Source organism: Capricornis sumatraensis, chromosome 18, assembly GCF_032405125.1.
Source record: "Capricornis sumatraensis isolate serow.1 chromosome 18, serow.2, whole genome shotgun sequence".
In the NCBI taxonomy this organism is placed as follows: domain Eukaryota; kingdom Metazoa; phylum Chordata; class Mammalia; order Artiodactyla; family Bovidae; genus Capricornis; species Capricornis sumatraensis.
In genome coordinates this window covers 112,087-127,014 of record NC_091086.1, presented here as the reverse complement: position 1 = coordinate 127,014, position 14,928 = coordinate 112,087, and positions in this window count along the sequence as shown.

Below are 14,928 nucleotides of genomic sequence, written 5' to 3'. Positions count from 1 at the left end.
GAGCCCTCAAGCTGGAGCGCTTGGCAGTGTCCAACCCACCGGCAACTAAGCCCTCCACAAGAACGCCTGGGGACTAGGTGCAAAGGCAAGGCAGGAGTGGAGCTGAGGCCAGGAAGGCGCCAGTAGCATCTCCCAGTCTCGCGCAGCCTGCTCCATCCTGGAATGGAAGCCTATGTGCGAGGCAAGTCTGGGCAAGTCTCGCCCAGGGCGGAGCAGCCTCACGCCAGCAACTCTTCCAGATCGGGCCTCTCAGCAGGGTTGGAGCTCTGCCGTACTGGAGGGGCACTCGGCTCTGCCAAAGCAGTGAATGCAGCCGCACGCAGCAGGGCTGCCTCCTCTTCTCCCGAGGAGGCTCGCTTCCCGCATGCTGTAAACTAGTCTTCCAGGCGGGTACCCCGCGTCTCCCACAGGTCTTGGCTCAGAAGCTGCTTCCCTCAGCTGGGGCTGTGGACGGGAACCCAGACACGCAGGGGCAGGCCCCAACCACCTGCACACGTCTCTGCTGGCAGGAGATCACTAGGGAAATGAGGTCTGTCAGGCACCTTCTGGGCGCTCACGGAGTTCGCCTCCGGTGTGTGGGGCTGCAGACCCCAGCTAGGGGCCCTGTGAGCCTTGTGCTCTCCGTGCTGTGCTGAGTCTGGGCGGTCAAGCAACCGCAAGAGGAGACTTGCAGTTGCCCTCCCTTGGCCTCTAATAGAGCCCTCACTGCTGGAGCGCTTGGCAGTGTGCAACCCACCGGCAACTAAGCCCTCCACAAGAACGCCTGGGGACTAGGTGCAAAGGCAAGGCAGGAGTGGAGCTGAGGCTAGGAAGGCGCCAGTAGCATCTCCCAGTCTTGCGCAGCCCACTCGTTTCTGGACTGGAAGCCTAGCCGCGAGGCAACTCTGGGCAAGGCTCGCCCAGTGCAGAGCAGCGTCACGCCAGCACTCTGCCAGATCGGGCCTCTGAGCAGAGCTGGAGCTCTGCCGTACTGGAGGCCCACTCGGATCTGCCCAAGCAGTGATTACAGCCTCACGAAGCTGTGCTGCCTCCTCTTCTCCCGAGGAGGCTCGCTTCCCGCATGCTGTGCACTAGGCTTCCAGGCGGGGCGCCCCGCGCCTCCTACAGGTCTTAGCTGAGGAGCTGCTTTCCTGAGCTGGGGCTGTGGTAGGGAGCCCAGACACGCAGGGTCAGGCCCCAACCACCTGCACACGTCTCTGCTGGGGAGGAGAGCACTAGGGAAATGACGTCTGTCAGGCACCTTCTGGGCGCTCCCAGAGTTCGCCTCCGGTGTGTGGGGCGCAGACCCCAGCCAGGGGTCCTGTGAGCCTTGTGCTCTGCATGCTGTGCTGAGTCTGGGCGGTCAAGCAACCGCTGAAGGCGACTTGCAGTTGCCCTCCCATTGCCTCTAATAGAGCCCTCACTGCTGGAGCGCTTGGCAGTGTGCAACCCACCGGCAACTAAGCACTCCACAAGAACGCCTGGCGACTAGGTGCAAAGGCAAGGCAGGAGTGGAGCTGAGGCTGGGAAGGCGCCAGTAGCATCTCACAGTCTCGCGCAGCCTGCTACTTCCTGGAATGGAAGCCTATGTGCGAGGCAAGTCTGGGCAAGTCTCGCCCAGGGCAGAGCAGCCTCACGCCAGCAAGTCTGCCAGATCGGGCCTCTGAGCTGAGCTGGAGCTCTGCCGTAATGGAGTCGCACTCGGCTCCGCCCAAGCATGATTACAGCCTCACGAAGCTGTGCTGCCTCCTCTTCTCCCGAGGAGGCTCGCTTCCCGCATGCTGTGCACTAGGCTTCCAGGCGGGGGCGCCCCGCGCCTCCTACAGGTCTTGGCTGAGGAGCTGCTTCCCTGAGCTGGGGCTGTGGTAGGGAGCCCAGACACGCAGGGGCAGGCCCCAGCCACCTGCACACGTCTCTGCTGGGGAGGAGAGCACTAGGGAAATGACGTCTGTCAGGCACCTTCTGGGCGCTCCCGGAGTTCGCCTCCGGTGTGTGGGGCTGCAGACCCCAGCCAGGGGCCCGGAGAGCCTTGTGCGCTCCTGCTGTGCTGAGTGTGGGCGGTCAAGCAACCGCTGGAGGAGACCTTCAGTTGCCCTACCATTGCCTCTAATAGAGCCCTCACTGCTGGAGCGCTTGGCAGTGTGCAACCCACCGGCAACTAAGCCCTCCACAAGAACGCCCGGGGAATAGGTGCAAAGGCAAGGCAGGAGTGGAGCTGAGGCTAGGAAGGCGCCAGTAGCATCTCCCAGTCTCGCGCAGCCTGCTCCTTCCTGGAATGGAAGCCTATGTGCGAGGAAAGTCTGGGCAAGTCTCGGCCAGGGCAGAGCAGCCTCACGCCAGCAAGTCTGCCAGATCGGGCCTCTGAGCAGAGCTGGAGCTCTGCCGTACTGGAGGCGCACTCGGCTCCGCCAAAGCAGTGAATGCAGCCGCACGCAGCAGGGCTGCCTCCTCTTCTCCCGAGGAGGCTCGCTTCCCGCATGCTGTATACTAGGCTTCCAGGAGGGGCCACCCGCGCCTCGCACAGGTCTTGACTCAGGAGCTGCTTTCCTGAGCTGGGGCTGTGTACGGGAGCCCAAACAAGCAGGGGCAGGCCCCAACCACCCAAACATATCTCTGCTGGGGAGGAGAGCACTAGGGAAATGACGTCTGTCAGGCACCTTCTGGGCGCTCCCGGAGTTCGCCTCCGGTGTGTGGGGCTGCAGACCCCAGCCAGGGGCTCTGTGAACCTTGTGCTCTCCGTGCTGTGCTGAGTCTGGGCGGTCAAGCAACCGCTGGAGGAGACTTGCAGTTGCCCACCCATTGCCTCTAATAGAGCCCTCACTGCTGGAGCGCTTGGCAGTGTGCAACACACCGGCAACTAAGCCTTCCACAAGAACGCCTGGGGACTAGATGCAAAGGCAAGGCAGGAGTGGAGCTGAGGCCAGGAAGGCGCCAGTAGCATCTCCCAGTCTCGCGCAGCCTGCTCCATCCTGGAATGGAAGCCTATGTGCGAGGCAAGTCTGGGCAAGTCTCGCCCAGGGCGGAGCAGCCTCACGCCAGCAACTCTTCCAGATCGGGCCTCTCAGCAGGGTTGGAGCTCTGCCGTACTGGAGGCACACTCGGCTCCGCCAAAGCAGTGAATGCAGCCGCACGCAGCAGGGCTGCCTCCTCTTCTCCCGAGGAGGCTCGCTTCCCGCATGCTGTAAACTAGGCTTCCAGGCGGGGGCGCCCCGCGCCTCCTACAGGTCTTGGCTGAGGAGCTGCTTCCCTAAGCTGGGGCTGTGGACGGGAGCCCAGACACGCAGGGGCAGGCCCCAACCACCTGCACACGTCTCTGCTGGGGAGGAGAGCACTAGGCAAATGACGTCTGTCAGGCACCTTCTCGGCGCTCACCGAGTCAGCCTCAGCGTGTGTGGGGCTGCAGACCACAGCCAGAGGCCCTGTGAGCCTTGTGTTCTCCGTGCTGTGCTGAGTCTGAGCGGTCAAGCAACCGCTGGAGGAGCCCTGCAGTTGCCCTCCCATTGCCTCTAATAGAGCCCTCACTGCTGGAGCGCTTGGCAGTGTGCAACCCACCGGCAACTAAGCCCTCCACAAGAACGCCTGGGGACTAGGTGCAAAGGCAAGGCAGGAGTGGAGCTGAGGCCAGGAAGGCGCCAGAAGCTTCTCCAAGTCTCGCGCAGCCCGCTCCTTCCTGGACTGGAAGCATAGCCGCGAGGCAAGTCTGGGCAAGGCTCGCCCAGGGCAGAGCAGCCTCACGCCAGCACTCTGCCAGATCGGGCCTCTGAGCAGAGCTGGAGCTTTGCCGTACTGGAGGCGCCCTCGGCTCCGCCAAAGCAGTGAATGCAGCCGCACACAGCAGGGCTGTCTACTCTTCTCCCAAGGAGGCTCGCTTCCCGCATGCTGTAAACTAGGCTTTCAGGCGGTGTCCCCTGCGCCTCCCACAGGTCTTGGCTCAGGAGCTGCTTCCCTGAGCTGGGGCTGTGGACGGGAGCCCAGACACGCAGGGGCAGGCCCCAACCACCTGCACACGTCTCTGCTGGGGAGGAGAGCACTAGGGAAATGACGTCTGTCAGGCACCTTCTGGGCGCTCACCGAGTCAGCCTCCGCGTGTGTGGGGCTGCAGACCCCAGCCAGGGGCCCTGTGAGCCTTGTGCTCTCCGTGCTGTGCTGAGTCTGGGCGGTCAAGCAACCGTAAGAATAGACTTCCAGTTGCCCTCACTTTGCCTCTAATAGAGCCGTCAAGCTGGAGCGCTTGGCAGTGTGCAACCCACAGGCAACTAAGCCCTCCACAAGAACGCCTGGGGACTAGGTGCAAAGGCAAGGCAGGAGTGGAGCTGAGGCCAGGAAGGTGCCAGTAGCATCTCCCAGTCTCGCGCAGCCTGCTCCTTCCTGGACTGGAAGCCTAGCCGCGAGGCAAGTCTGGGCAAGGCTCGCCCAGGGCAGAGCAGCCTCACGCCAGCAACTCTGCCAGATCGGGCCTCTGAGCAGAGCTGGAGCTCTGCCGTACTGGAGGCACACTCGGCTCCGCCAAAGCAGTGAATGCAGCCGCACACAGCAGGGCTGCCTTCTCTTCTCTTGAGGAGGCTCGCTTTCCGCATGCTGTAAACTAGGCTTCCAGGCGGGGCCCCCTGCGCCTCCCACATTTCTTGGCTCAGGAGCTGCTTCCCTGAGCTGGGGCTGTGGACGGGAGCCCAGACACGCAGGGGCAGGCCCCAACCACCTGCACACGTCTCTGCTGGGGAGGAGAGCACTAGGGAAATGACGTCTGTCAGGCACCTTCTGGGCGCTCACCGAGTCAGCCTCCGCGTGTGTGGGGCTGCAGACCCAAGCCAGGGGCCCTGTGAGCCTTGTGCTCTCCGTGCTGTGCTGAGTCTGGGCCGTCAAGCAACCGTAAGAATAGACTTCCAGTTGCCCTCACTTTGCCTCTAATAGAGCCCTCACTGCTGGAGCGCTTGACAGTGTGCAACCCACCGGCAACTAAGCCCTCCACAAGAACGCCTGGGATCTAGGTGCAAAGGCAAGGCAGGAGTGGAGCTGAGGCCAGGAAAGCGCCAGTAGCATCTCCCAGTCTCGCGCAGCCTGCTGCTTCCTGGACTGGAAGCCTAGCCGCGAGGCAAGTCTGGGCAAGGCTCGCCCAGGGCAGAGCAGCCTCACGCCAGCAACTCTGCGAGATCGGGCCTCTGAGCAGAGCTGGAGCTCTGCCGTACTGGAGGCGCACTCAGCTCCGCCAAAGCAGTGAACGCAGCCGCACTCAGCAGGGCTGCCTTCTCTTCTCCAAAGGAGGCTCGCTTCCCGCGTGCTGTAAACTAGGCTTCCAGGCGGGGCCCCCTGCGCCTCCCACAGGTCTTGGCTCAGGAGCTGCTTCCCTGAGCTGGGGCTGTGGACGGGAGCCCAGACACGCAGGGGCAGGCCCAAACCACCTGCACACGTCTCTGCTGGGGAGGAGAGCACTAGGGACATGACGTCGGTCAGGCACCTTCTGGGCGCTCACCGAGTCAGCCTCCGCGTGTGTGGGGCTGCAGACCCCAGCCAGGGGCCCTGTGAGCCTTGTGCTCTCCGTGCTGTGCTGAGTCTGGGCGGCAAGCAACCGTAAGAATAGACTTTCAGTTGCCCTCACTTTGCCTCTACTACAGCCCTCAAGCTGGAGCGCTTGGCAGTGTCCAACCCACCGGCAACTAAGCCCTCCACAAGAACGCCTGGGGACTAGGTGCAAAGGCAAGGCAGGAGTGGAGCTGAGGCCAGGAAGGCGCCAGTAGCATCTCCCAGTCTCGCGCAGCCCGCTTCTTTCTGGACTGGAAGCCTAGCCGCGAGGCAAGTCTGGGCAAGGCTCGCCCAGGGCAGAGCAGCCTCACGCCAGCAACTCTGCCAGATCGGGCCTCTGAGCCGAGCGGGAGCTCTGCCGTACTGGAGGCGCACTCGGCTCCGCCAAAGCAGTGATTGCAGCCCCACGCATCTGGGCTGCCTCCTCTTCTCCTAAGGAGGCTCGCTTCCCTCATGCTGTGCACTAGGCTTCCAGGCGGGGGCGCCCCGCGCCTCCTACAGGTCTTGGCTGAGGAGCTGCTTCCCTGAGCTGGGGCTGTGGACGGGAGCCCAGACACGCAGGGGCAGGCCCCAACCACCTGCACACGTCTCTGCTGGGGAGGAGAGCACTAGGGAAATGACGTCTGTCAGGCACCTTCTCGGCGCTCACCGAGTCAGCCTCAGCGTGTGTGGGGCTGCAGACCACAGCCAGAGGCCCTGTGAGCCTTGTGCTCTCCGTGGTGTGATGAGTCTGGGCGGTCAAGCAACCGCTGGAGGAGCCCTGCAGTTGCCCTCCCATTGCCTCTAATAGAGCCCTCACTGCTGGAGCGCTTGGCAGTGTGCAACCCACCGGCAACTAAGCCCTCCACAAGAACGCCTGAGGACTAGGTGCAAAGGCAAGGCAGGAGTGGAGTTGAGGCCAGGAAGGCGCCAGTAACCTCTCCCAGTCTCGCGCAGCCCGCTCCTTCCTGGACTGGAAGCCTAGCCGCGAGGCAAGTCTGGGCAAGGCTCGCCCAGGGCAGAGCAGCCTCACGCCAGCGACTCTGCCAGATCGGGCCTCTGATCAGAGCTGGAGCTCTGCCGTACTGGAGGCGCACTCGGCTCCGCCAAAGCAGTGAATGCAGCCGCACACAGCAGTGCTGCCTTCTCTTCTCCCGAAGAGGCTCGCTTCCCGCATGCTGTAAACTAGGCTTCCAGGCGGGGTCCCCTGCGCCTCCCACAGGTCTTGGCTCAGGAGCTGCTTCCCTGAGCTGGGGCTGTGGACGGGAGCCCAGACACGCAGGGGCAGGCCCCAACCACCTGCACACGTCTCTGCTGGGGAGGAGAGCACTAGGGAAATGACGTCTGTCAGGCACCTTCTGGGCGCTCACCGAGTCAGCCTCCGCGTGTGTGGAGCTGCAGACCACAGCCAGAGGCCCAGTGAGCCTTGTGCTCTCCGTGCTGTGCTGAATCTGGGCAGTCAAGCAACCGTAAGAATAGACTTTCAGTTGCCCTCACTTTGCCTCTACTAGAGACCTCAAGCTGGAGCGCTTGGCAGTGTGCAACCCACCGGCAACTAAGCCCTCCACAAGAACGCCTGGGGACTAGGTGCAAAGGCAAGGCCGGAGTGGAGCTGAGGCCAGGAAGGCGCCAGTAGCATCTCCCAGTCTCGCGCAGCCCGCTCCTTTCTGGACTGGAAGCCTAGCCGCGAGGCAAGTCTGGGCAAGGCTCGCCCAGGGCAGAGCAGCCTCACGCCAGCACTCTGCCAGATCGGGCCTCTGAGCAGAGCTGGAGCTCTGCCGTACTGGAGGCGCACTCGACTCCGCCCAAGCAGTGATTGCAGCCCCACGCATCTGGGCTGCCTCCTCTTCTCCCAAGGAGGCTCGCTTACCTCATACTGTGCACTAGGATTCCAGGCGGGGGCGCCCCGCGCCTCCTACATGTCTTGGCTGAGGAGATGCTTCCCTGAGCTGGGGCTGTGGACGGGAGCCCAGACACGCAGGGGCAGGCCCCAACCACCTGCACACGTCTCTGCTGGGGAGGACAGCACTAGGGAAATGACGTCTGTCAGGCACCTTCTGGGCGCTCACCGAGTCAGCCTCCTCGTGTGTGGGGCTGCAGACCACAGGCAGAGGCCCTGTGAGCCTTGTGCTCTCCGTGCTGTGCTGAGTCTGGGCGGTCAAGCAACCGCTGGAGGAGCCCTGCAGTTGCCCTCCCATTGCCTCTAATAGAGCCCTCACTGCTGGAGCGCTTGGCAGTGTGCAAACCACCGGCAACTAAGCCCTCCACAAGAAGGCCTGGGAACTAGGTGCAAAGGCAAGGCAGGAGTGGAGCTGAGGCCAGGAAGGCGCCAGTAGCCTCTCCCAGTCTCGCGCAGCCCGCTCCTTCCTGGACTGGAAGCCTAGCCGCGAGGCAAGTCTGGGCAACGCTCGCCCAGGGCAGAGCAGCCTCACGCCAGCGACTCTGCCAGATCGGGCCTCTGAGCAGAGCTGGAGCTCTGCCGTACTGGAGGCGCACTCAGCTCCGCCAAAGCAGTGAATGCAGCCGCACACAGCAGTGCTGCCTTCTCTTCTCCCGAAGAGGCTCGCTTCCCGCATGCTGTAAACTAGGCTTCCAGGCGGGGCCCCCTGCGCCTCCCAAAAGTCTTGGCTCAGGAGCTGCTTCCCTGAGCTGGGGCTGTGAACGGGAGCCCAGACACGCAGGGGCAGGCCCCAACCACCTGCACACGTCTCTGCTGGGGAGGAGAGCACTAGGGAAATGACGTCTGTCAGGCACCTTCTGGGCGCTCACCGAGTCAGCCTCCGCGTGTGTGGGGCTGCAGACCCCAGCCAGGGGCCCTGTGAGCCTTGTGCTCTCCGTGCTGTGCTGAGTCTGGGCGGTCAAGCAACCGTAAGAATAGACTTTCAGTTGCCCTCACTTTGCCTCTACTAGAGCCCTCAAGCTGGAGCGCTTGGCAGTGTCCAACCCACCGGCAACTAAGCCCTCCACAAGAACGCCTGGGGACTATGTGCAAAGGCAAGGCAGGAGTGGAGCTGAGGCCAGGAAGGCGCCAGTAGCATCTCCCAGTCTCGCGCAGCCCGCTCCTTTCTGGACTGGAAGCCTAGCCGCGAGGCAAGTCTGGGCAAGGCTCGCCCAGGGCAGAGCAGCCTCACGCCAGCAACTCTTCCAGATCGGGCCTCTGAGCCGAGCTGGACCTCTGCCGTACTGGAGGCGCACTCGGCTCCGCCAAAGCAGTGATTGCAGCCCCACGCATCTGGGCTGCCTCCTCTTCTCCCAAGGAGGCTCGCTTCCCTCATGCTGTGCACTAGGCTTCCAGGCGGGGGCGCCCCGCGCCTCCTACAGGTCTTGGCTGAGGAGCTGCTTCCCTGAGCTGGGGCTGTGGACGGGAGCCCAGACACGCAGGGGCAGGCCCCAACCACCTGCACACGTCTCTGCTGGGGAGGAGAGCACTAGGGAAATGACGTCTGTCAGGCACCTTCTGGGCGCTCACCGAGTCAGCCTCAGCCTGTGTGGGGCTGCAGACCACAGCCAGAGGCCCTGTGAGCCTTGTGCTCTCCGTGCTGTGCTGAGTCTGGGCGGTCAAGCAACCACTGGAAGAGCCCTGCAGTTGCCCTCCCATTGCCTCTAATAGAGCCCTCACTGCTGGAGCACTTGGCAGTGTGCAACCCACCGGCAACTAAGCCCTCCACAAGAACGCCTGAGGACTAGGTGCAAAGGCAAGGCAGGAGTGGAGCTGAGGCCAGGAAGGCGCCAGAAGCTTCTCCCAGTCTCGCGCAGCCCGCTCCTTCCTGGACTGGAAGCCAAGCCGCGAGGCAAGTCTGGGCAAGGCTCGCCCAGGGCAGAGCATCCTCACGCCAGCGACTCTGCCAGATCGGGCCTCTGAGCAGAGCTGGAGCTCTGCCGTACTGGAGGCGCACTCAGCTCCGCCAAAGCAGTGAATGCAGCCGCACACAGCAGGGCTGCCTTCTCTTTTCCCGATGAGGCTCGCTTCCCGCATGCTGTAAACTAGGCTTCCAGGCGGGGCCCCCTGCGCCTCCCACAGGTCTTGGCTCAGGAGCTGCTTCCCTGAGCTGGGGCTGTGGACGGGAGCCCAGACACGCAAGGGCAGGCCCCAACCACCTGCACACGTCTCTGCTGGGGAGGAGAGCACTAGGGAAATGACGTCTGTCAGGCACCTTCTGGGTGCTCACCGAGTCAGCCTCCGCGTGTGTGGGGCTGCAGACCCAAGCCAGGGGCCCTGTGAGCCTTGTGCTCTCCGTGCTGTGCTGAGTCTGGGCCGTCAAGCAACCGTAAGAATAGACTTCCAGTTGCCCTCACTTTGCCTCTAATAGAGCCCTCACTGCTGGAGCGCTTGACAGTGTGCAACCCACCGGCAACTAAGCCCTCCACAAGAACGCCTGGGATCTAGGTGCAAAGGCAAGGCAGGAGTGGAGCTGAGGCCAGGAAAGCGCCAGTAGCATCTCCCAGTCTCGCGCAGCCTGCTGCTTCCTGGACTGGAAGCCTAGCCGCGAGGCAAGTCTGGGCAAGGCTCGCCCAGGGCAGAGCAGCCTCACGCCAGCAACTCTGCGAGATCGGGCCTCTGAGCAGAGCTGGAGCTCTGCCGTACTGGAGGCGCACTCAGTTCCGCCAAAGCAGTGAACGCAGCCGCACTCAGCAGGGCTGCCTTCTCTTCTCCAAAGGAGGCTCGCTTCCCGCGTGCTGTAAACTAGGCTTCCAGGCGGGGCCCCCTGCGCCTCCCACAGGTCTTGGCTCAGGAGCTGCTTCCCTGAGCTGGGGCTGTGGACGGGAGCCCAGACACGCAGGGGCAGGCCCAAACCACCTGCACACGTCTCTGCTGGGGAGGAGAGCACTAGGGACATGACGTCGGTCAGGCACCTTCTGGGCGCTCACCGAGTCAGCCTCCGCGTGTGTGGGGCTGCAGACCCCAGCCAGGGGCCCTGTGAGCCTTGTGCTCTCCGTGCTGTGCTGAGTCTGGGCGGCAAGCAACCGTAAGAATAGACTTTCAGTTGCCCTCACTTTGCCTCTACTACAGCCCTCAAGCTGGAGCGCTTGGCAGTGTCCAACCCACCGGCAACTAAGCCCTCCACAAGAACGCCTGGGGACTAGGTGCAAAGGCAAGGCCGGAGTGGAGCTGAGGCCAGGAAGGCGCCAGTAGCATCTCCCAGTCTCGCGCAGCCCGCTCCTTTCTGGACTGGAAGCCTAGCCGCGAGGCAAGTCTGGGCAAGGCTCGCCCAGGGCAGAGCAGCCTCACGCCAGCACTCTGCCAGATCGGGCCTCTGAGCAGAGCTGGAGCTCTGCCGTACTGGAGGCGCACTCGACTCCGCCCAAGCAGTGATTGCAGCCCCACGCATCTGGGCTGCCTCCTCTTCTCCCAAGGAGGCTCGCTTACCTCATACTGTGCACTAGGATTCCAGGCGGGGGCGCCCCGCGCCTCCTACATGTCTTGGCTGAGGAGATGCTTCCCTGAGCTGGGGCTGTGGACGGGAGCCCAGACACGCAGGGGCAGGCCCCAACCACCTGCACACGTCTCTGCTGGGGAGGACAGCACTAGGGAAATGACGTCTGTCAGGCACCTTCTGGGCGCTCACTGAGTCAGCCTCCTCGTGTGTGGGGCTGCAGACCACAGGCAGAGGCCCTGTGAGCCTTGTGCTCTCCGTGCTGTGCTGAGTCTGGGCGGTCAAGCAACCGCTGGAGGAGCCCTGCAGTTGCCCTCCCATTGCCTCTAATAGAGCCCTCACTGCTGGAGCGCTTGGCAGTGTGCAAACCACCGGCAACTAAGCCCTCCACAAGAAGGCCTGGGAACTAGGTGCAAAGGCAAGGCAGGAGTGGAGCTGAGGCCAGGAAGGCGCCAGTAGCCTCTCCCAGTCTCGCGCAGCCCGCTCCTTCCTGGACTGGAAGCCTAGCCGCGAGGCAAGTCTGGGCAACGCTCGCCCAGGGCAGAGCAGCCTCACGCCAGCGACTCTGCCAGATCGGGCCTCTGAGCAGAGCTGGAGCTCTGCCGTACTGGAGGCGCACTCAGCTCCGCCAAAGCAGTGAATGCAGCCGCACACAGCAGTGCTGCCTTCTCTTCTCCCGAAGAGGCTCGCTTCCCGCATGCTGTAAACTAGGCTTCCAGGCGGGGCCCCCTGCGCCTCCCAAAAGTCTTGGCTCAGGAGCTGCTTCCCTGAGCTGGGGCTGTGAACGGGAGCCCAGACACGCAGGGGCAGGCCCCAACCACCTGCACACGTCTCTGCTGGGGAGGAGAGCACTAGGGAAATGACGTCTGTCAGGCACCTTCTGGGCGCTCACCGAGTCAGCCTCCGCGTGTGTGGGGCTGCAGACCCCAGCCAGGGGCCCTGTGAGCCTTGTGCTCTCCGTGCTGTGCTGAGTCTGGGCGGTCAAGCAACCGTAAGAATAGACTTTCAGTTGCCCTCACTTTGCCTCTACTAGAGCCCTCAAGCTGGAGCGCTTGGCAGTGTCCAACCCACCGGCAACTAAGCCCTCCACAAGAACGCCTGGGGACTATGTGCAAAGGCAAGGCAGGAGTGGAGCTGAGGCCAGGAAGGCGCCAGTAGCATCTCCCAGTCTCGCGCAGCCCGCTCCTTTCTGGACTGGAAGCCTAGCCGCGAGGCAAGTCTGGGCAAGGCTCGCCCAGGGCAGAGCAGCCTCACGCCAGCAACTCTTCCAGATCGGGCCTCTGAGCCGAGCTGGACCTCTGCCGTACTGGAGGCGCACTCGGCTCCGCCAAAGCAGTGATTGCAGCCCCACGCATCTGGGCTGCCTCCTCTTCTCCCAAGGAGGCTCGCTTCCCTCATGCTGTGCACTAGGCTTCCAGGCGGGGGCGCCCCGCGCCTCCTACAGGTCTTGGCTGAGGAGCTGCTTCCCTGAGCTGGGGCTGTGGACGGGAGCCCAGACACGCAGGGGCAGGCCCCAACCACCTGCACACGTCTCTGCTGGGGAGGAGAGCACTAGGGAAATGACGTCTGTCAGGCACCTTCTGGGCGCTCACCGAGTCAGCCTCAGCCTGTGTGGGGCTGCAGACCACAGCCAGAGGCCCTGTGAGCCTTGTGCTCTCCGTGCTGTGCTGAGTCTGGGCGGTCAAGCAACCACTGGAAGAGCCCTGCAGTTGCCCTCCCATTGCCTCTAATAGAGCCCTCACTGCTGGAGCACTTGGCAGTGTGCAACCCACCGGCAACTAAGCCCTCCACAAGAACGCCTGAGGACTAGGTGCAAAGGCAAGGCAGGAGTGGAGCTGAGGCCAGGAAGGCGCCAGAAGCTTCTCCCAGTCTCGCGCAGCCCGCTCCTTCCTGGACTGGAAGCCAAGCCGCGAGGCAAGTCTGGGCAAGGCTCGCCCAGGGCAGAGCATCCTCACGCCAGCGACTCTGCCAGATCGGGCCTCTGAGCAGAGCTGGAGCTCTGCCGTACTGGAGGCGCACTCAGCTCCGCCAAAGCAGTGAATGCAGCCGCACACAGCAGGGCTGCCTTCTCTTTTCCCGATGAGGCTCGCTTCCCGCATGCTGTAAACTAGGCTTCCAGGCGGGGCCCCCTGCGCCTCCCACAGGTCTTGGCTCAGGAGCTGCTTCCCTGAGCTGGGGCTGTGGACGGGAGCCCAGACACGCAAGGGCAGGCCCCAACCACCTGCACACGTCTCTGCTGGGGAGGAGAGCACTAGGGAAATGACGTCTGTCAGGCACCTTCTGGGTGCTCACCGAGTCAGCCTCCGCGTGTGTGGGGCTGCAGACCCAAGCCAGGGGCCCTGTGAGCCTTGTGCTCTCCGTGCTGTGCTGAGTCTGGGCCGTCAAGCAACCGTAAGAATAGACTTCCAGTTGCCCTCACTTTGCCTCTAATAGAGCCCTCACTGCTGGAGCGCTTGACAGTGTGCAACCCACCGGCAACTAAGCCCTCCACAAGAACGCCTGGGATCTAGGTGCAAAGGCAAGGCAGGAGTGGAGCTGAGGCCAGGAAAGCGCCAGTAGCATCTCCCAGTCTCGCGCAGCCTGCTGCTTCCTGGACTGGAAGCCTAGCCGCGAGGCAAGTCTGGGCAAGGCTCGCCCAGGGCAGAGCAGCCTCACGCCAGCAACTCTGCGAGATCGGGCCTCTGAGCAGAGCTGGAGCTCTGCCGTACTGGAGGCGCACTCAGTTCCGCCAAAGCAGTGAACGCAGCCGCACTCAGCAGGGCTGCCTTCTCTTCTCCAAAGGAGGCTCGCTTCCCGCGTGCTGTAAACTAGGCTTCCAGGCGGGGCCCCCTGCGCCTCCCACAGGTCTTGGCTCAGGAGCTGCTTCCCTGAGCTGGGGCTGTGGACGGGAGCCCAGACACGCAGGGGCAGGCCCAAACCACCTGCACACGTCTCTGCTGGGGAGGAGAGCACTAGGGACATGACGTCGGTCAGGCACCTTCTGGGCGCTCACCGAGTCAGCCTCCGCGTGTGTGGGGCTGCAGACCCCAGCCAGGGGCCCTGTGAGCCTTGTGCTCTCCGTGCTGTGCTGAGTCTGGGCGGCAAGCAACCGTAAGAATAGACTTTCAGTTGCCCTCACTTTGCCTCTACTACAGCCCTCAAGCTGGAGCGCTTGGCAGTGTCCAACCCACCGGCAACTAAGCCCTCCACAAGAACGCCTGGGGACTAGGTGCAAAGGCAAGGCAGGAGTGGAGCTGAGGCCAGGAAGGCGCCAGTAGCATCTCCCAGTCTCGCGCAGCCCGCTTCTTTCTGGACTGGAAGCCTAGCCGCGAGGCAAGTCTGGGCAAGGCTCGCCCAGGGCAGAGCAGCCTCACGCCAGCAACTCTGCCAGATCGGGCCTCTGAGCCGAGCGGGAGCTCTGCCGTACTGGAGGCGCACTCGGCTCCGCCAAAGCAGTGATTGCAGCCCCACGCATCTGGGCTGCCTCCTCTTCTCCTAAGGAGGCTCGCTTCCCTCATGCTGTGCACTAGGCTTCCAGGCGGGGGCGCCCCGCGCCTCCTACAGGTCTTGGCTGAGGAGCTGCTTCCCTGAGCTGGGGCTGTGGACGGGAGCCCAGACACGCAGGGGCAGGCCCCAACCACCTGCACACGTCTCTGCTGGGGAGGAGAGCACTAGGGAAATGACGTCTGTCAGGCACCTTCTCGGCGCTCACCGAGTCAGCCTCAGCGTGTGTGGGGCTGCAGACCACAGCCAGAGGCCCTGTGAGCCTTGTGCTCTCCGTGGTGTGATGAGTCTGGGCGGTCAAGCAACCGCTGGAGGAGCCCTGCAGTTGCCCTCCCATTGCCTCTAATAGAGCCCTCACTGCTGGAGCGCTTGGCAGTGTGCAACCCACCGGCAACTAAGCCCTCCACAAGAACGCCTGAGGACTAGGTGCAAAGGCAAGGCAGGAGTGGAGTTGAGGCCAGGAAGGCGCCAGTAACCTCTCCCAGTCTCGCGCAGCCCGCTCCTTCCTGGACTGGAAGCCTAGCCGCGAGGCAAGTCTGGGCAAGGCTCGCCCAGGGCAGAGCAGCCTCACGCCAGCGACTCTGCCAGATCG